This window comes from Hemicordylus capensis, chromosome 2, assembly GCF_027244095.1.
Source record: "Hemicordylus capensis ecotype Gifberg chromosome 2, rHemCap1.1.pri, whole genome shotgun sequence".
In the NCBI taxonomy this organism is placed as follows: domain Eukaryota; kingdom Metazoa; phylum Chordata; class Lepidosauria; order Squamata; family Cordylidae; genus Hemicordylus; species Hemicordylus capensis.
This window is the reverse complement of record NC_069658.1, coordinates 78,938,133-78,960,455: the sequence shown is the minus strand read 5'-3', so window position 1 is coordinate 78,960,455 and position 22,323 is coordinate 78,938,133.

Here is a 22,323-nt window from a genome sequence, read left to right as displayed (position 1 = left end):
TCCCATCATTCCCAGGGAGAGTGACAATGTGACTGTGATGACACACTATACTGTTAAGTGTACTCGCCTGGCCTTCACAAGCAGCGTTGGCGGGCTGCTGAGTGCCTTGGGAGCAATGTGCATGCATCTCCCTTGGATCAGTAGTGCACTGCACTGTGTGTAGGCAGCTGTCCTTTATTTTATAGTCCCTGTAAAGTATTGGGGAGTACCAATAAAAAAATTAGAAAAATAAGTTGTGGTATGGTAGAGAAATGTTCTGGGGTTCAAAAGGGACAAATATTCCACTGGCAGGCCCAAATCAATCAATCCCTTGATTACCCCTAACGCCTGAAGAGTTTGGGGTGGGGGGTGGCAGGCATCATCTTGTTCTGGTTCCACTTCTAGCTCACTGGCATATTCCACAGGGTATCTCTTGAAGACTGTTATTTTTCAAAATCAGAACTTTCATATGCTTTCCCTCAGGGCATATATTATCTCTGATGTTGTTTAACATCTACATGAAGCCACCTGGAGAGATCATCAGGAGATTTGGTGCAGGGTGTTATCAATATGCGGATGACACCCAAATCTGTTTCTCCATGTCAACATCATCGGGAGAAGGCATAACCTCCCTAAATGCCAGCCTGGAGGCTGTGATGGACTGGATGGGGGACAACAAATTGAGGCTGAATCCAGATAAGACAGAGGTACATATTGTTTGGAGTTGGAACTCAGGAGACAATTTTGATCTGCTCGTTCTGGATGTGGTCATGCTCCCACAGAAGGAATAGTTCCAAAGTCTGGGTGTTCTTCTGAATCCACACTGGTGTCCCCGGTTGAGGTGGTGGCTAGAGGTGCTTTCTATCAGCTTCGGCGTCCTTTCCGCCCCAAGCGCCAGTTCGGGCAGAGCCTTTGCAGAGGGAGGAGCACAGCTTGCGAGCTCCTCTCTCCCTCCTCAATTTAGGACTTTCTTTGCTCAACTGTCACGGGCCAGGGTAAGGTGGTTTCGGAAGTTGGGAGGGAGGGAGGGTGGGACTTCGGAGGCAGCGGCGGAGGCTGCATTTAAAAAAAAAACAGTAAAAGGGAGAGGAAAAGGCTAGCGCCCGTTATTATAACGGGCTTCAAAACACTAGTTACCTATAAAGCCCTAAACAGTTTAGGTCCTGGGTATTTAAAAGAACATCTTCTTTGCCATGAGCCTCATCGCCCGTTGAGATCATCTGGAGAGATTCGTCTATGGATGCCACTAGCTTCTCTGTTGCTGCCCCGGGTTTTGGAATGTGCTCTGTGTTGAAATAAGAGCCTCCCCATCCCTGGCAACGTTTAAAAAGGCACTGAAGACATATTTGTTCACCAGGCTTTTAATTAGATTTATAGTTTTAATACTTTTTGTCATGCACTCCCTTCCTCTCATCCTGTTCATATGCTTTGAAAGTGGCCTCAGAGGTGCTGGGGAGGGGGTTAATTGTCAGCCGATTCCTCCACCAGCTATCAGGGAGAGGGGTAAGACTGCTCCTCACCAGGAGTCTCTTGGTCCAAATCACTCCCATCTCTCCAGACCTCCTCATCCTTGGCCATCCAAGCCTTAAATAAAGCCCTGCAATCAGGGCAATCCCAACCACCCTCTCCTGACTCCGCCCTCTCCAATGTAGCTGACTGCATCGTCCCTCCTTCAGCTGGTGCCTGTCTTGCCAGCTGTTGAGGCCCTGCCTTCTCCTCTTTGCCACCAGGAGCCAACCTGTTGGGTCATGCTAGCCTATCCACGGTCTGTGGGTTCCTGAGTATCCTGGCTCTCCCTGACAACCGTGTAAGGTCCCAGCTGGCTTTGCCTGTACCCAGGGGCTGTATTACCTCCATCTTCTCAGCCCCCTGACCGGGTGCATATTCGGGCCTCCCCGAGGCTGGCAGGAAGGCCCAACACATTTAAAGTTGGGTTTGAAATGATTTTAATGTCATAATCATTTTAATTCTTTTTAATTTGTACTGTTTATACTGTACATCACCCAGAGATGCAGGTTTGGGGCAGTATATAAATATGTTACATAAATAGATAGACAGACAGATAGAAAGATATATATATATATATGAAAATGTAGCTTTTTGGATCCCAGCCATTATAATGCACATGATTTCCTTGACCTTTGCAAGAATCTGGTAAGGTACCATTTCCCCCATGTCAATAAAGACATGAGGCAGCAGTTACAACATTATTGAAATTCAACAGCCAATTAGAGCACTTACATTCAAGAGTGCCAATTAGGGATTGGCACCCCAAAACAGAGCAGGTCCAATCTAGCACAAAGGCTCAGCTATGGGCCCCTAGCCTGATTTATTTTGGGCAATTACATCTGGCTCAGAGCAGCATAGCAGCCAAGAGGCTTGACCAACCTGACAAGGTCAAGGTATCAGCAGAGAACATCGCCCCCACAAGCCATGCGGTCTTTGGCGTTGGCAATGCTCCCCCCCAATAGAGATGCCCCGGCTGTGACTCCCTGATCTGCAAAGCCTCTAGCAAATGACTAGAACTCCTCATCAAGTCAAATGGGTATTTTAGGGTGCTAAGCAATAAGCTGACCTAGGTGTGCACAGACTCACAATGTATCTGCCTGTTGTGACCTAGAAAAACCTAACTAACAGAAATAGGGCGAGGTAGACAAAAATAAAAACCCTTTCCAAACACTCCATTACAGAGAGAGTCAAAACATCCCTACCAGGCCCCCAACAGATGACCAGCAAAAACACCACCTGTGTTCAAGGGAGGGTGAAGGGATGCCAATTGCAAGCTGAATCAGAGGACTGGGCAGGCACAAGTATGGGCACCTGGCTTGGCCTATGCACTCAAGCCTCTTGGCCAATCAGAACTCCCCCTCCTACAGTCTCATGCTTCAACACAGCTGGGTGGGGCAAATCTACCATACCCACGACTATCGGGGGGCGGGGTATATTGGATGTGCCTTACTTCTTTTTTGTTCAATTTGTAGTGTGAGATGCAAGAAATAGCTATTTGGATGCTTTGAAGATAGTAATCAGTTAAATGAGTCTTCCATTTGCCCTTAGTTAAGTCTTAGCAAGGAAAATGTTTGCTCACTAACGTACATGCTTCTAAAGACAAATTTTAATTTATGGAAAGATGAGTCTGTGCTTTAATCTCATCACCTCTCCAGTGGCTCTTGAAGCATATAAATTCTGCTTGCACAGAAGACTGTTACACACCCCAGTCTATAAATAGGACCTACATTATCAGAGAAGTCTGTAAATTCACAAGGTAATGACTGCAGTATTATTTTAATCTTATTTTTGTGTCTTACACTGAAACTGTCTGTTACTTATATTCCACAATATGTTCTATTTAGCCTTCACCCCTAGGCACTAGACATACCACACTATTTCTGTGATATCTAGTTGTTTAAAGGACTGCAGACTAATTTTAAAAGGATCAAGTTATTGTGGCTATGGCTATATCATGAATTGTGCCAATAATGTACAATTATGAAGGGATCATTTAAAATATTTTTAGCTTTTACAGAATAAACTTTTACTGTCTTGAACACTGGAACTTATGAAAAGTATTGGCAGAAGGTCAAACATCAATAGCAGTGCTTTACATGCACACTGTTTTTAGTTTCTGTGTATGTATATATAACCATACGTGCTGGTTATTACCTATAATGCTGGTTATTACCTATAAAGTCCTAAACAGCTTAGGCCCTGGGTATTTAAGAGAACATCTTCCTCACTATGAGCCCCACCACCTGTTGAGATCATCTAGAAAGGTTTGCCTTCAGTTACTACCAACTTGTTTGGTAGCTACTCGAGAAGGGCTTTCTCCATTGCTACCCTTGGACTTTGGAATGTGCTTCCTGTTGAAATAAGAGCCTCCCCATCTCTGGCAACTTTTAACAAGCTGTTCTAGTAAGAATTAATCAGCCTCCTTTCTTCCACTGTCTCTTCAACTGGACTAAATTTGGTGCAAATTGAGGTCTACAAGTTAAATCTCTTGTGCCTCAAATGTTCATGTGTCTGCCATCTTGGATTGGGGTGGATGTCATCATTACAAACTGGGCCACTGAGGAGTCCCTGTGTGTCACTTATTACAGCTGTTCCAAATTTGGTTCAAATCATTTACAGTCCTCAAGTTAGTGCACTTGCACCTCAAAAGTTTATGCATCTGCCATATTGGATCGAGGTGGGTGACATCATGACAAACTACGCCGTTCAGGTTTCCCTATGCGTCACTCACTGCAACTGTACCTAGTTTGGTTTAAATCGGTCAGACAGTCCACAAATTAACCCACTTGTGCCTCAAAAGTTCACATGGCCGCCATATTGAATTGGAATGGATGACATCATCACACACCACACCATTTGGGCATCCCTATGTGTTTCTACAGTTGTTCACAAGTTAGCTCACTTGTGCCTCAAAGGTTTATGCTTCTGCCATCTTGAGTTAGGGTGGATGACATCATCACAAACAACACCACTGAGGTGTCCCTGTGTGTCACTCACTACAACTATACGTTATTTGGTTCAAATCAGTTAGTACACAAGTTAGCCCACTTCTGCCTCAAACGTTCATGTGTCTACCATCTTGGATTGGCATAGATGACATCATCACAAACTATGCCATTGAGGTGTCCCTATGTGTCTCTACAGCTGCAGCAAATTTGGTTCAAATCGGTTAGCAGTTCACAAGTTAGCCAACTTGCGCCTTAAAACTTTTCGCATCTGCCATCTTGAATCGGCATGGATGACATCATCACAAGCTATGCCACTGAGGTGTCCGTGTGTGTCACTCACTGCAAATGTACCTAATTTGGTTTAAATTGGTTAGACAGTCCACAAATTAGCTTGCTTGTGCCTCAGATGTTCATGTGGCTGCCATATTGAATTGGATTGGATGACATCATCACACAACATGTCATTTGGGAATCCCTATGTGTCTCTACAGCTGTAGCAAATTTGGTTCAAATCAGTTAGGCAGTTCACAAGTTAGCCCACGTGCACCTCAAAAGTTTACACATCTACCATCTTGGATCGGAGTGGATGACATCAGCACAAACTATGCCCTTGAGGTGTCCCTATGTGTCCCTACAACTGTACCCAGTTTGATTCATATTGGTCCAGGTGTTGAGAAGTTGATGGGGGGACACACGGATGTACGGACATACACACAGACGGACACAGACACACAAAATGCCAGGTGATTTCATAAGCCTACTGGAAAGTAGACTAAAAAACTGAAGAAGACATTTTTATTCACCCAGGATTTTAATTAGATTTATGGTTTAAAATTTTAATGCTGGTTTTAAATGGTTTTAATGTTAATGTTTTTAATGTTTAAATGATTTTAATTGTTTAATTGATTTAGTTTTGATTTTAACTGTTAAATTGATTTTAATTGTTTTTATGTGTTATAAACTGCCCTGAGACATTTTTGAGGGGTGGTATATCAAATACATAAATAAACACACATGCACACACACGCGCACACACACACACCCTGTACGTGTGTGTGTGTGCATATATGTATATATGTTTATTTATATATGAAACTTTGGGAAATTGTACTCTATATTTGAGGAGCAGAGCATTTAAGGAGCTTACAATTTGACTTGGGGAGCTTTAACCAACAGGAAGACACAATTACTCCTTTCTTTTAAATTCATGGTAAGTAAAGTATAGCAAGTTACCCCAAATTGGTGGGTGGGCTGAGAAGGTGGTCCATCTTGCAAAAAGGAAACACATGTCATTGGTATCTACAGATCAGCCACAGGGTATATTTGATATTTCCAGCCCTTCTGACAAGCTGGCAACTCTATAATTGTTATAGTAGCAGGAAGTGGCAGGCTTTCTCCTCTTGATGTGGTTAGACTATAATTCCAAAGCCGGATCTGGAGAATTGCCACTGTTCGCCTTGGCGTGAAAACACTTCTGCTATGGTCAGGCAGTAAGTAAGTGAGGTTGAAATGCTGTCAATACATGTAATGCATAAACATCATGTATATTTCCTACTAAATAAAATGTATCTGTTAATATAAACAAGGAATGATAGAAGTCATTGAATACCTGCCTGTACCGGAATTATGATGTCTTCATTCTTAGCCAGACTGCTTCCTGTCTACTGTGGGCATCAGGATTGTGTGGAGAGCTCTCGTTCTTCTGTGCCCTCATTGTAAATTATTAACCTCATTGTTCATGGCAATCCTTACAAGTCTTTCTGCACCCTGTTGACTCACAGAGTATAGATGGAAATTTTGGCTTGGCACTTAGCTGAAGGAATCTCACTCACAAAATGCATTGGAAGTAATATAAGTATTCCTCCTTGAAAACTAAGATGGGAAAGTGTCAGGCACGGCTCTGTGAAAGTGAGGCAATGCTAATACAGATCACAGCTCAACTCGGGAGATAGTCTGACCTCAAAGCTGTCATGGAGTCAGGCAGTCTCTTGTCGGCACAGGATTCTGACAAGACCTGATCCGACCTGGCAGTGGCATTGTTGGAAGGGCCCATGTTGTTCCCAACTTTTGGGTCACATTGTGTTGTTGCTGCAACCTCAAAAAGAAAAAAGACCAATCACAGAAACACTCAAGCCACTCAGGGACCTAAAAGGCAAGTCAAAAGGGGAAAGGGCCCTTTTACATTCAAAATGCAAAAAGAAAGTCATCTGTTTGATGACTGGTGCAAAGAGGAAGCAATGCAGCCTGCTCCCCACTCGGTCAGAGGTAAAATAGGGCCAGGAGGAGGAGGAGAGTGAGGAAGGGCAGTTTCTAACAGACATACCAGAGTTGCGACAGCAGGGAGCCTCTCAGCAATTCTCCACAATCACCTTATGGAGCTCTCTTTGACAATGCCCAACAGAAGGCAAATCGCCTCTGACATTTCTGTCGGTTCTGACAAGACGTACAGCTCTAATATCATGTCTGCTTTGGTCTGTTGCATCTATTACAGCTTCTGTGATAGTCTGGCTAATTTCACCATGGTTCTTTTATTTGGCCAGGGAAAGGATGTTTTTCACATCACACTTTGGATCTCTCTCCTCCCCCCTCCACTGCCACCAGTACAGAGTAAGTAGATGTTGTTCCTTGTTCCATACAGCTGGTAGTAAAGATATAACTGAATCATTCACCCCCTTCTACTTACAAAATCTACTGAAAATGTGCTTTAAACACTTTAACTTACAGTGAATATAAGAACATGATGAATCAACCCTCATTATAATTCTTCTGAAGTGAATAGAATGAAAGCATAAAAGAATTTTGGCTTGTAATTTATTTGTGTAAAATTATGAGATGATGGTACAAATTAATACTTCTCTGAAGGCTTTTAAATAACTTAAATTGTGTTATGCAGAAAAGATTAATTTTTATTATACTCTCACAAGAAATGTATCTCTAATAGTAACATTTTATCCCATGTTGAAAGGAAAATCATAGTTTCAACAGAGCCAAAAATGCTCTTCTCAATTTAGTCTTCCTGACTGCAGGTTACAAACATGGGAAGGACATTTTAGTGACCTTTACAGGTCACCAAATGGACATTCTTAAGGAATTTAGGGAAGCACTTACCAAGATGGCAGGAGTGCTTTTTGGGAGGGTAGCAGCAGTCTCTCAAACTTCTATCCCTGCCCTGAAAAATTAGCTGAAATGGCACCTTCTTTAGGAGGCTTGAACTTTTGATTTGATTGGTTAAGTGCCGTCAAGTCAGTGTCAACCCTTAGCGACTACATAGATGAACTTTAGGGGGTTCACAAATTCAATCCCAAAGTTCTCCAGTAAGAATTTCTATCCCAGTACCCCTAATGTGCAACTGGTATTTGCTGTCTCTGTCTCTCTTGTGGATAAATATAGTTGCCAAGCAACAGTAATCCAAGATCACAAGAAACATTTTTTTGAAAAACAAGGGGGAAACTCAGTTTTATTTGAATGAGAACTCACATGAGATTAATTCCCAGACATAGAGTGGACACAATAAAATGGCTGAACTGGATATGGGAGCAGGTTGTATCCATTTCCATCACCTTTGGAAAGTATATCTTTCATCCATGATTTTTTCCAAAAGGGTGAAAGAGTGATTCCAAAAGGGTGAAATCTTTCAGATTTGGGACAATGTTTGCTGAACTGACTTCATTTGTTCTGTGTGCTGCAAGCAAGCATACATTCTGATCTGATTGGCAATGCATCATCATGAATCATCCAATTTGATGGGTTCTCCAGTTTGTTGGAAAAACTTGTGTCACTGATCCAGGGATAATTGCCTTCCCCCTCAACTTTGTTTGCTCACAGTGTTGTCATCATATAGCCAAATTTGATTGGTTAGCAGTATAGTAATGTTATCCCATTCACTATATGATCCTCAATATGTTGTCATCATCTATGTGGTTAATCTGGAAAGAAGAATCAGTAATAAGGGAAAAAATCACAGCAGCAGTGAAACAATGCTACGATTGTAGGATTGAAAGAAAACAAGCATTTTCACAATTAGGAATTGGGAGAGGGGATTTGAATCCATGCCTGCTGGATCTTCAAAGCATCATCACCTGGTTAACTGCTAACATTGGTGTTGAAGTGATACATATATATGAGACTATTGTATAAGATGATTTTTAGCATCTTGTTATATGGAGGGCTGCCTAGGTAAGCACTTTTCAGCAACTTCCAAATAAACATATCATCGTTCAATGAAATTCAGATTTGAAGCATAACTACTTAAGATACAACTCAGGCCCACTGAGGTACAGTTACAGCACATGGCATATCCCCACAGTTTCAATATAGTCCCTACACAATCTCTCATGGGCGCTTTCTAGATTACACCCTGCAATGGGGTCACAACAAATCTCTGTAGTGTGCTTCCACACTTCCTGTGTTGTGGCACTGCAATCCCTATGCTGACAGCAGGGTGCCGTTCAGATTTCCAATGCCCTATTTTGAATTTAATCACTGCAATATAGTGCTATGACGTATATCCAGCGTAAAGAAGTTGCTGTTTTTTCAGGTTGTTAGTTTTCACGAGACTGCTCCCCCTGCTGTTTACATTTTGAAAGCGATTTGCCTGAACAGAAGCATTTTGCTGCTGTTAAGCGGATAATCTGGAAAGCGCGTTGGTGAGTGTGCCAGCAACACAACAGACAGATTGGGACATGGGAGCTCTGTGCATGACTTGTTTATCCCTATCCAACCATCTGTCTCCATGCAATTCAGTATTACTGCTGGAGTGGGGTGTGTGTGTGTGTGTGTGTGTGTTGATTGTTTTTTGTTGAGAAATACTGGCTTTAATAAGGGCACTCAGTGAGTTCATGTGTGAGCAAAGATAGTAACATGGCATTTTCTGATCATAGCTCATGTTCTTATGTGAATCAGCCTGAAAAGAAGATTACTCTAACCATGCTGGATCTTCATCCTAACTTGTCTGTAGATATTATTTTGAAATATGGGTACAGGGACTATTTGATTTATTTATTTATTTTTATTTTTACATGTATATCCCGCTCTTCCTCCAAGGAGCCCAGAGCGGTGTACTACATACTTGAGTTTCTCCTCACAGCAATCCTGTGAAGTAGGTTAGGCTGAGAGAGAAGTGACTGGCCCAGAGTCACCCAGCTAGTTTCATGGCTGAATGGGGATTTGAACTCAGGTCTCCCCGGTCCTAGTCCAGCACTCTAACCACTACACCACGCTGGCTCTTGTCTCTCGACTAAACCACAGTCCACATATGGATGGATTTTGGCTCCTGGTGTTGTCCTGTTTCCTTTCAGCTAAGCAGGATGACTGTGAAACTGGTGTTGTGTAGGGGGCAAACAAACATCTTGCTTTCAGTATGGGGAACAGAGATGTCAAGAGAAAGATAATACCTGCAGAACAGCAGCAGACTTGATGATTGGGCAGTTGCCTCTGGACATACATAATTTGAATTAGCATTCTTTTTTGGAATTACATGCTCAAGGACACAGTAAGGTCCTCACTGCTTTCAGAAAGCAATGAAAAACCAGAGGCCACATCTTGGCTGGCCTTTCCTCAATCCAATCCATCCAATGGACTGCAAAAGGTAAGGATTTGCAGCTTGTTATTCTTATGATATTTTGCTGTTGAAGAGTTTGTTTTCAGCTTCATGGGTTTTTTAAAAAGTGTTAGTAGCTTATTTTGTTGAACTTCACACTCTAACTGTTGCTATATGGTACTCAGGGGAACTAATCTCACTGTGATATAAGGTCAATGAGGCACTGGAGTATCATAAGTAGCAATGAACAACTATCAGAATGGTTGAAGCTGATTCAGAGGTGGATGAACATTCAAGGTTATAAGAATCTATCAAACTGGACTACGAAAATCTGAGGGGAAAAACAATTGGCGGGGTGTTTGTGTGTGTGTTTTTGCTATATTCTGCTTCCAGGAGAAGAGGAAACATAGCAAAAAACCAGGTTTGCTGGAAATAGTGTTTATTATTACTCCTGGACATAAACCAAGCATGTCAGAAGCATATAAAGGAGAAAAAGAAAACCTGTTACAATGCTCTGTGATGTGGAGTTTGAAAAAGTGCATGTGTGTGTGCTTTCTCTCTCTATATATAAGGTTGTCAGATGCACTGCTGTCAGAGGCAGACTAATTTTCCCCACACCTTCAGGTGGTTGAGTATTGGAAGCTTTACCCACAGTACTACTACGAGGAGAAGAAATTAATGAACAAAAACAAAAGACTCATCAAGGTGCATTGCGCTAATCCAGGGACAAAGGTAACAACTGGATTAGGGTTCTGTGCTCCTGACCTGGAGACAGTGAGTCTATTCAGATGCAAATGCAAAACTGGGCTAAGGGAGCCCAGTCTGGTTTTGCACATGCATGTGTACCACTGGGATCGCCCTTATTTATTTGTTGTATTGTTTTATGCCTGTTTTTATATGTTTTTATACCTTCAGCATGATGTTTTTATTGTGTTTTTATTGTATGTTTTTAACTTTTGTAAATCGCCTTGGGGCTATCTTTTAACGAAAGGCGGTATAAAAATGCATAAATAAATAAATAAATAAATAAATAATGCTGGCACCACCACAGCAGCAAACCCGCCTATGTAGCCTCCCTTTAAAATGAGGTTAAGGGAGAGAGCACCACCTTAACCTCATTTTTTGGATCCTCTGTCAGCCACGGCTCCAATCAGACATGGCTAGCAGACTTGGGAGGGGGAGGGGGAGGGGGGAACCCCATAATGCACTATGCACTCACTCAGTGCATCATTGGAGCTATGGGGGGTGGGGTGATGTGGATCAACTCATCCCAGCACCCCAACCCTCGAAGCTGCCAGCAGCAGCCGGTGCTCGTCTGGGTGGGCAATCTGCCCACCCAAGGAGAGGGAACTGCTTGTGTGCAGGAAAGTAAGCTCTTTAGGGCTTCCTCCCCAAACACCCTGTAGCCCTTTCTCACTGCTTGTGAGAAAGGGCTCTGTATCTGTTGCTTTCACAGGCCTGCAGCAAGGCCTGATCCAACAAGGCATTCAGTGGTACAGCCCAGTGAAGTTATGCTGGGCTGTGTATTAAATAGTCATGATTTGCCCCCAGATTCCCCAAATGAAGACAGGACACACATTTTTGGGATAAATAGGACCGTACTGTATTAACTATCTATAAAGGATATGCAACAAGCTTAGCAACAATTAACTTGAGTGAGGGCTATTCCAACCCTTCTCAGGGGCATTCAGCCTCCTAGCGAGAACAGTCTGTCGCCATCACTGTTGGGTGAATCAACTGGGCCTGAAAGAAGCCAGAAGCAACCACTACCTAGCTTCTTCCATCCACACAGTTTACTGTGTTGAAGAGGCAACCTCCCAGATCATGCCCCCATCAAGCCCCACAGCTCTGAGTGGGTGATCCAAGTGGCCACCTAAAAATAGTCCATTCCCAGCCTGCCTGGGTCCCGAAGCCCTGAGGGGCTGTTCCATGGAGCCACTCTTCACCTAACAAATGTGCTTCTGGTTGAAGACCAATGAATACCCTACCTTAGTTTGCCGGCACTCACCTGCTCATGTAACCAAACTCCTTAACAAATGACTCCGACCCCTAACTTCCCTAAAACAAGCCTCAGTGAGGAGTAGGCAAAAAATTCTACACCCTGAGCCAATTTGGGTGAAGACAAAAATTCCTAATTAGTCCAGAGGTGACCAACTAGTCTCTCACAGAGTAATTCGGAGGGTGGGTGGGTTAGGGTGAGGGCAGCCTTGTTAAAAGTGTGCGTGTGGGGGAGCATGTGCCATGTAAATGAATGTGGCTCTCACTCTCCCAATGGGCCAGCACAACTATGTGGCCTCGTCCCCTCACAGGAGGAAGGCAATCAATCATCTTTATTGCGGTCAAAGACCAGCACAGGATATAGTACATATACAATGAAATTTTTTAAAAATCATTAAAATTATTATAAACCAGATAGATGCACCTAAAATGCTGTGAATCCATAGCTATAATTAGCCTATAAAATTATGATTATAATTATTATGATTATGATTATATTATGATTATGATTAGTGAAATATAACTCTAAAAACTGTGGGGTGATTAATAAAAAAAAGATACAGCAGGATAATCCTAGAAGCTGTAGGGAGACTAATAGAGCAGAGATAAAACAAGGGTAAGTATACATCTTCAAAAGTAGAGCATCTAAAAATATAAAATAGTTAAGATAACATATAAAAGTTAACGTGAAGTAGAGTAGCAAATTAAAATTATACAATCAGGTAAAATTATCAGTAGTTAAAAATCTGCTGCAAAGGGTATTGACTGGTGATCAGGACCCAGTGGATGTTGCACACTACCCCACAGAACCTGGCAGCATTGTATGTGAAAGTCCGTTTGTCATCTGAGAGCAGCATCTTGGTGTAGACTTGACTAAAGTGACCAGGGTATTTGAGAAGTAGGGGAGATATGAGCTTTTCACGGCTGTCTTTATAAAAGGGACATGAGAGGAGTACATGCTCTATGGTTTCCACCTCCCCAGAGTCACAAGGACAAAGCCTTCCCATGAGTGAGATCTTCCTGTATTTGCATTCCAGAATGGCGGAGGGAAGGACATGACACCGGGCAAGGGTGAACGCCCTTCTATGGCTGGATATTTCCAATTGTGATGGATTTGCAGAGGGGGAGATGAATCTATGACTGTGACTCTACGACTATCCAGGACCAGAAAACTTAAATCTGCCTGGCATTCCGTGACAAGAATCCTCTGTTTCATGGCCATTTTCGCTTTGTCCCAGCCCATAGCAAGCAGAAGGGACAGGGAGAAGCCCAGATGCACTACTTTGTTGCAGACTGCCCATTTCCAAGAGGATTGAAAGTTGTCCTGCAGGGTTAGTGAGGCCAGGCCCCGTGGACAAAGGGCTAGTTTGAGCCAGTGGTTGAGAACTGTCCTCCAAATTTTAGCCTCCACTTTTATCATGCCAGTTTCCAGATGTAGAGTGGCATTGGAGACACAGCAAGGCACTTGTAAGGTTGGTCCCTCTCAAGAATTTAGATTCATTTCCAGTATAGCAAGACGTTCCAGTATAGAAAGATTGGATGGAGATCCTGGGTGGGCGCCATATAATAATTGTGCCAGCGGCTTGGCTTCATATAGTTTGAGCGCTAAAGGTAAGTAATGGCTGCCTCTAGAATGAAGGAACCTCACGATGGCAGTGGAGCTCCTCTGTGCCACTAGGGCAACATGATCACATTGGGCCCTTCTTGAGCCAGAGGCATGGAGGACCACCACCAGGTATGTAAAGCATGCAACCTGCTCAATTCTGTGTCCATCAACATTCCAATAGTAGGTCTTCGGTCTTCTAGCGAAAAAAATGATCTTGGGTTTGGGGGGGGGGGTTGGTAGTTTATTTCAAGTTGTTCACTCTTGCAGTGATGTGAAGATGTTGCCATCGCCCTTCTGAGGCCTACCAGGGTCCTCGAAAGGATAGCAGCATTGTCTGAAAGAGCAGGGGTGGGGAACCTTGGCCCTCCAGCTGTTGTTGAACTAGAACTCCCATCAGGAGCCCCTGGTGGCGCAGTGGTAAAACTGCCGCCCTGTAACCAGAAGGTTACAAGTTCGATCCTGACCAGGGGCTCAAGGTTGACTCAGCCTTCCATCCTTCCGAGGTTGGTAAAATGAGTACCCAGAATGTTGGGGGCAATATGCTAAATCATTGTAAACCACTTAGAGAGCTCCAGCTATAAAGCGGTATATATAAATGTAAGTGCTATCATCCCCACCTACAATTATTGTGGCTGGGGATGGTGGGAGTTGTTGTTCAAAAACAGCTGGAGGGCCAAGGTTCCCTACCCGTGGTATAGAGTAAAATGGAGATGGCTTTTCCGGCCAACTTGGGAGGGTGGAAGTCAGGGTTGTTGAGGCAGCACACCATGGCATTAATACAGAAGTTGAATATATCCTTGATATATCCTTGTTTCACTCCCTTCTGGGTTGATATGGAGTTCATAAGGTGTCCTTGGGGGGTACATCTCACCTTGAGTGATGTTTCTGTGTGAAGGGTGTGGATCAGATAAAGCAGACGTCGATCAATTGAGGAGGATTCAAGCTTTTCCCATAGCTTAACTCGGGAGATAGAATCAAATGCAGCCTTAAGGTCTATAAAGGCAGCATAGAGGGAGGTAGATTTTTTAGAAGAGTACCTTTCAAGGCACCAGGCACTGATCAGTTGTAGATCTGCCTTCCCTAAAGCCCGCTTGTTCGTCTGCCAGCATCTCTTCTTGCTCTAGCCAGTCACTGAGTTTCCCATGTATGTGCCTGGCATACAGCTTGCTGATGGTGTTGAGCAGGCTAATGGGCCTATAACTGGCAGCGTCATCCCTTTGTCCCTTTTTAAATATGGGGACGATGATCATAAGAACATAAGAACAGCCCTGGTGGATCAGGCCCAAGGCCCATCTAGTCCAGCATTCTGTTTCACACAGTGGACCACCAGATGCCACTGGAAGCCTATAGGGAGGAGTTGAGGGCATGCCCTCTCTCCTGCTGTTACTCCTCTGCAACTCGTACTCAGAGGCATCCTGCCATTGAGGCTGGAGGTGGCCTATATCCCTCCAACTAGTAGCCGTTGATAGGCCTCTCCTCCACGAAGTTATCCAAACCCATCTTAAAGCCATCCAGGTTATTGGTTTTCACCACATCTTGAGGCAGAGAATTGATTTTGTGTTGTGTGAATCATCCACCCCCAGTCCCTGGGGATGCAGCTCTGGTAGTCAATATGGGTAAATAACAAAGCCAGGACTGCGGCCCACCACTCCAGGTTACTTTTAATAAGAACTATAGGGATGAGGTCTTCTTCTGGGGCCTTTCCCACTTTAGATTGTGAGACAAGGGTCTCAACCTCCGCTGCAGTGACCAGTGACCAGCTAGGCAAGTCTTTTATATCCTCTGGAGCAGGACCTAATTTTGCCGTTACGTCCTTGTATAGTTTCTGGAAGTGCAATTCCCAGGTTGCTGGAGGTATGCTTGAATCTATTGGGGTTATTCTATTGTAGGAAGAGTTGGCCGTGATGCACCAAAATGTGGAGGAGTTGTGTCCAGGTGGCCCTCATGGCCTCTCTCTTCTAAAGCTGTGTTCTAAATCTGTGTTTGACGTTGACCCAAGCCATGCAGAGGCCAATTGCGCATAGGGATGTGCGAAAAATTTCGGGTACAAAACATTCAACAAGTTAGTTACTCATTTGCCATTCTGCCTTTCTGCCTCATTGAAGAGAGAGAGAGAGAGAGAACTAGTTTGCATTGCATGACATGTCTCAAGTTGCCATGATGATGCCATGCCATTGCCTATGCCTACCTGCCTTGTTGCCAGCCTGAGCCCAGCCTGTCAGCCTGCTATGGCTACTGCATGCCAGCCTGGGAATGGATTTATCTGCTGCATTGCTTTTGTGTTCCAGAAGAATTTTTTTCACCCCCTTGAGAGATGCCATGCCATTGACTGTGCCTGCCTTGTTGGCTGCCTGAGCCCAGCCTGTAGATTCTCTGGCAGCATATGAGATTTTCAACAACAAACCATGAATCCACTCTCATATGCTACCAGAGAATCTACACTCAAAACATCTCAGAAACAACAGAACCCAGTACCCCATGGGTTAGCAACCAATGGGGGTGGTTGGCATCCTATGTGCTCTACACCACCACTCACTCTGGGCCTCCCTAGTGCCCCCGTTATGCCCCCAGTTATGGGGCTTCTGAAACCTCCATCATTCTATATGGGGAAGAACCTTAAAGATGTGTAAACTCCATTAAATCTTTAAAGATCAGCCCTCTGCCCAATTCCTTTGAAATAATTCTGGCAGCTTCCTTGCCCCCACTAGACACTACCACCCACTCTACTCTGCTCTGGGCCACCCCCTTTTCCTCCAACATGAAGCCATACCTTTGCTGAAAACTCCATTATTCCCTATGGGAAAAATCTTAAACTTCAAAAATTCACCAAAAACCAGCCCTTTGCCCAATCCTCTGAAATTTGGGTAGTAGCTTCCACCCATTGGGCACTACCATGCCCGCCCACTAGTTTTGCCCTGGTGCCATTTTTTCAAATCCAAAACATTTCGTATTCGGATTTTGAAATTTTGAACAAAAAATAAAATTGGGGTGTTTTGGATTGGCTGATTTTGGACAAAGAACAAAATGGGGGGTGGGTGTTTTGGATTCAGGCCAAAAACAAAACAGAAAAAACCCAAAACACACAACCCTAATTGCGCAGGCATGGTGGCCTCCAAAATGGCCACTGTGCCAGAGAGGGATGGCCCGAACTGGCCGAATTGCCAGCCAAATTGCTGGTATAGGCATGAAGGGAGGCTGGTGGGGGAAGGGGGAACCTCTGTGTACCTCCCTGCCACCTCCAACAACTCCCCTGAAGGGGGTAAGTAAAATTAGATAGATAGATAGATAGATAGATAGAGAGAGAGAGAGAGAGAGAGAGAGAGAGAGAGAGAGAGAAAGATAATGTTTGCGAACCCCCAACCGGACCAAACCAAACCAGGGGCTTCAAAGGGGTGCTGCACCAAACTGGCCCCGTCCGGTCTGGGTCTGGTCCGGACTCGAACTGAACCAGACCAACTGGTTCCATGCACACCCCTACTCTCTTCTTGGTTGCCAGTAGATGTTTATATTGTTTCTTGAGTTGTGAAAGATGTGAGAGACCGTCTAAGGCATCTGCCCCAGTGCTAGCACTGTAGGAAAGGTAGGAGGATGTAAGGACTTTCTTTGTTTCTATGCATCCTAATCAAACCTGGGTTTGGATGGATGCCTGGGTGGCTTTGGAGAGTAGTCCACTTTTCTAATTAAATGTTTTTGGAGTTCATGTACTAAAACACCCTACCTCTCCAAAGGGACAAAAGATGAATCATTTCAGGAGGAAGGCAGATGCACATGTGTAACTCCACCATTCCTGAAAGTAGGGATGTGCAAAACGTTTCAGGCACAGAACGATCTGTGCCCGAAACGACCAATTTCAGGTGATTCGGAGCCGAACCGAATCACCCATGATGAGACCCGATAATTTTCAGACCCGAAACGAATCACCCCTGTTTCGGGTCCAATTTTTTTGGGTGTTTCGGGTCTCCTTTTTGTGCCCTAGAAAAGTGCCAGCCTTGTCTTCTTCTTCCCCCTCCATTTTCAGTTTGAGGTCTCTTTGAATTTCCTGCCTTTTTGCCTCCATTGATTTCAATGCAGAAATTACTTTCCTTTTACTTTAATTGAAAAGGTCCTGGGGCCAAAAGAGTGGGTTTGGGCGGTAGTGCCTAATGGGTGGAGGTTACCACCCCAATTGCAGAGGGATTGGGCAAAGGGCTGATTTTTGGTGAATTTCTGAAATTTTAGTGTCTTTGAGGCAGATAGGGGGCATAACGTGGTATCTGGGCCAAAATAATGAGGTGGGTGGTAGTGCCTAATGGGTGGAGGCTACCACCCCAATTGCAGAGTGATTGGGAAGAGGGCTGATATTTGGTGAATTTCTGAAGTTTACGCGTCTTTAAGGTTTCCCCCCATTAAGTATAGTGGAGGGTGTATCGCTTCACGTCGGGGGGAAAGGGGTGGCCTAGAGTGGTCTGGGGTTGGTGATAGTGCTGGGTAGGGGCAAGGAAGCTACCTGAATTTTTTCAAAGGATTTGGGCAGAGGGCTGATTTTTGGTTAATTGTTGAAGTTTACGCGTCTTTAAGGTTTTTCCTCATAAGTTATAATAGAATGTAGCTTTCAGCAACCCCATAAGTGCACTTGGGGGGTGCTGGGGTGGCCCAGAGCGAGTGGTGGTGTAGTGCACATAGGGTGGCAACCACCCCCATGGGTTTCTAACCCATGGCGTATAGGGTTCTGTTGTTTCTGAGGTATTCTGAGTGTGGATTCTATGATAGCAAATGAGATTTTCAATGACACACCATGAATCCACTCTAATTTGCTATCATAGAATCTAAACCTTAAAGCCATGAACTTCAACAATTAACCAAAAATCAGCCCTCTGCCCAAATCCTTTGAAAAAATCCAGATAGCTTCCTTGCCCCGACCGCCACTACCACCAACCCCACACCGCTCTAGGCCACCCCTTTCCCCCTGATGTGAAGTGATACACCCCCCATTCTACCCAATGGGGGAAAACCTTAAAAACGCGTAAACTTCAGAAATTCACCAAAAATCATCCCTCTGCCCAATCACTCTGCAATTGGGGTGGTAGCCTCCACCCATTAGGCACTACGACCCCACCCCACTCTTCTGGCCCAGATCCCACTTTCTGCCCCCGATCTGCCCCAAAGACACTAAAACTTCAAAAAATCACCAAAAATCAGCCCTTTGCCCAATCCCCCTGAAATATGGGTGGTAGCCTCCACCCATTGGGCACTACCACCCCACCCCACTCTTTTGGCCCCAGGGCCTGTTTTTCTTACCTGAATTGATTCAGATTCAGATTCAGGTAAATCCGAATCCGAACCGAATCGGGGGTGATTCAGGTGAGCAAAATTTGGGCACAGAACAGAACAGGGGTGTTTCGGTTCGGGTCCAAACCGAAACACCGAAAATACCGAATTGCACACCCCTACCTGAAAGCTGTTAGGCACTGGGCAGAATGGCATTTCTGTTAACAGAACATTGATTCAGGTCATACCAGCCCATGGGACTAGAAAGGGGATGTGCTGAGAGAGTGCCCATCATGGTATCTTCTGTCAGCACCATCCAAACTTATCCCTTTATCACATGGGGAGTGCTATTCATCCAAAAGGTCACTTTAATACTAGTTTAAATATTAAACTAGTATTTGTAGCACATTTAGAGTGGCAATTCAGGTGAGTAGTTTCCCCCGTGCAATAAAGGGATGTGTCAGGAGGGTGTCAGGACATCTGTGGAAGACATCACAATGGGTGTGCTCTTAGCATATCCCTTTTCTAATTGTGGGGGTCAGTAAGGTATTGTCCAAACTGGCCCAGAGATACATTTAGGCTCCTTAAGAGTCTATGTTGCTTAATTCAACAGACTGCCACAAACTATATTTAGCCATCTCTTTTCTTACATAAACAGTATTAGAGCCCTCTCAAATGATCTTTTAAAGATAGTATTTCTCTCCCTAGCTTTCTGTTGCTAATTTGATTACTTGGAAGCCAACTGACCAAGCCAACTTCCTTTAGGTGTATTTCCTTCCATGAGGTCCATTATCTATTTATTGATTAACTTTTGGTTGTTTTCACTGTAATGTTTGCAGTACTGTTCTATGTGCTTCGAAATCTATACTGTGGTTTAAATTGCACAGAACTCCTCTGGGTTAATTTTGACTTTATCATTGTTGGTTGTGCAGCTTGAGCAATATTTTAAAAGGTATTCAGTATCAGTCTATCCACATGTATTTAGAATGCTTAAATAGTGCATCTTTTTCTGTTCTGGAACCTCAGTTATTTTGCTTTCTGGTGAGTTTTGTTATAGTGACATCAGCTGGATTGGCATTTGTGACTACTTTATGTTTCCCCTTACAAGTGGCATAAAATTAAATGTAATTTACTGAAAGCAATTCACAATGCCACAGGCTTAAGCCTTATGGACTTACAGATCCTGGAAGCACAGTTTATTCTTGATACTTCAATTATTGGTATCACTAATGGGTAACATGCCTTCCCTTATGAGCTTGTAGAGTAATTTTCTTTTCAGTAAATTTATTTTGTGAAGATTTGTAGTGACTGAACTGCCTCAGGCCTAGAACCATATGCTATTCTAACATCTCTCTCTGGCATATGCATTGAATACACGAATTACATTCTACACCTAATTCTTGACTTGCCAATAAAATGTGGAGAGGAAATAAATCTTTATTCAGTCTAAACATCAGTCTTTTTCAGGTGTTTTAAAAGTCAGGATGGTGTAAATAGCTACAGTGTTCTGGAGAGTGTACCAGCAACACACACCTCTACACACACACACACACACACACACACACACACACACACACACACACACACACACACTAACCCATCCCTCCAATATTACAGTAGGATCTTGCCATGATCAGAATACTGGGACACCCTTTGGAATGCATCTGGCACTTTTGATTAAAATATGCGATTGATTATCATAGAAAGCAATGGTTGGCTGGGGTTAAAGTGCACATCAGCACAGATAAATGGCTTACATGCACTCTTTCATGGATGCTATGCTCGGGTACAGCATTCAGAAATAGACAATATAAGACATTTTGAAAAGTAGAAATAAGTAGAAATTTGACAAGTGGAAGTTTTTCATGAGCAAAACATATGCATGAGGGCACTTTTAAAAATAAATCTAAGACTGCAAAACATAAGAAGATGCCTATTGGAGCAAACCAAAAGCTTACTTGGTCCACCATCTTACTTCCTATAGTAGCCAATCAGATGCTTGTTATTGTCTAAGCAGGGACTGACGATAATAGCTCTGTTGCTATTCTACCCCAGCAACTGATATTCAATGGTTTAGTGCCTCTGAACATGGAGATTCCATGCAGCCATCATGACTAATGTCAATTAACAGGCCTATCCTCTATGAATGTGTCTAATCCCCCTGGAAAGCTGTCTAAACTAGGGATCATCACCACAGCTTATGGCAGCAAATTCAATATATTAATTTTGTATTTTGCAAAGAAGTGCTTTATTTTGTCCTGAATCTTCTGCTGATCAGTTTTATTGGATGACACTATTTGGACTTTGTGCTGTACATGCATCCATGTGTCTGTACACATGTACATGTTAATGTGTGATTGACTTTACATCAGGGGTGTCAAAATGTGACTATCCAACTGTTGTTGATCTACAATTTGCATCACCCCCAGGCCAGTAGCCAGGGATGATGAGAGCTGTAGGCCAACAATGGATGGAGTGCTGCAGTTTGATACCCCTGCCCTACATGCTTCATGTAAAAAGTGAACCAGGGTACAGGCCCCCTCAAATGCAGGGTACAGATAGGAAACATGTTTCGAACATAATGTGTGAATAGCTGTATATGCATACATATCACCTGGGTGCCACTCTCTGCTGACCTTGGGTGCCCACCACTTCGCCTGGGTGTCAATCCTAGCATACCATCATCAATTTTATTACAGCCATTGGCCAGCAGAAATAGAAATAACAAACATATCCAATACAACAATACTAAAACACAATAAAACAAAATACAGTCATTCATAAAAAATTAGTTTAAAAAGCATAAACAGCTCCCACAGTTAAGCACTTAATTGAGACCTTAACCTAATGGCAGTATAAAAAATTTTTGCTACAAGTTTTGTAATATCAGAGTTTACATCCGCAAGACAGTAATATGTATAAAAATGCTCGCACCTCCCAGGAAATTTGAGTAACAAAGGGGAAATAAGTTCTTCTCTAGCATCCCGATACAAAGAACAGTACAGCAGAACATGGGTGGCAGTTTCCAGGAGGCCAGCACCACAAGGGCAAAAAACCATAGCAGATTGGTCTTTAGCAAACCTCCGTTCCAAAAGAGAAGAGGGCAACACATTTAACAAATGAGCAAATGAGACCCGCAATTTAGAAAAGTGCAACGTTGTTAAGTAATTTGCACCTCTATCTCCCCTAGGTGGCAAAATCCCAAAATGCAGAGGGGAACAAGTCCTGTTGGCCAAAGACATTAGTTCCTGACGTTCAGTGTCATGCAACTGGAGAAATAGTATTTCCTTCACCTTATTGCATTCCTGAGTGAGAAGTTCAAAAGGAGAAAGGCCCAGTTGCATTATTTTGTTATTTATATTTGTTAGACAAGGGTTGGGATAAGAATCCACCCATAAGTATTGAAAAACAGAAAATTTCTGAATCTTTTAGCAGAGTTTACACCATCTGGCAAAGGTAAGCTCCCAGGCTTTACAAGCTATGGAGAAATCCTTGCA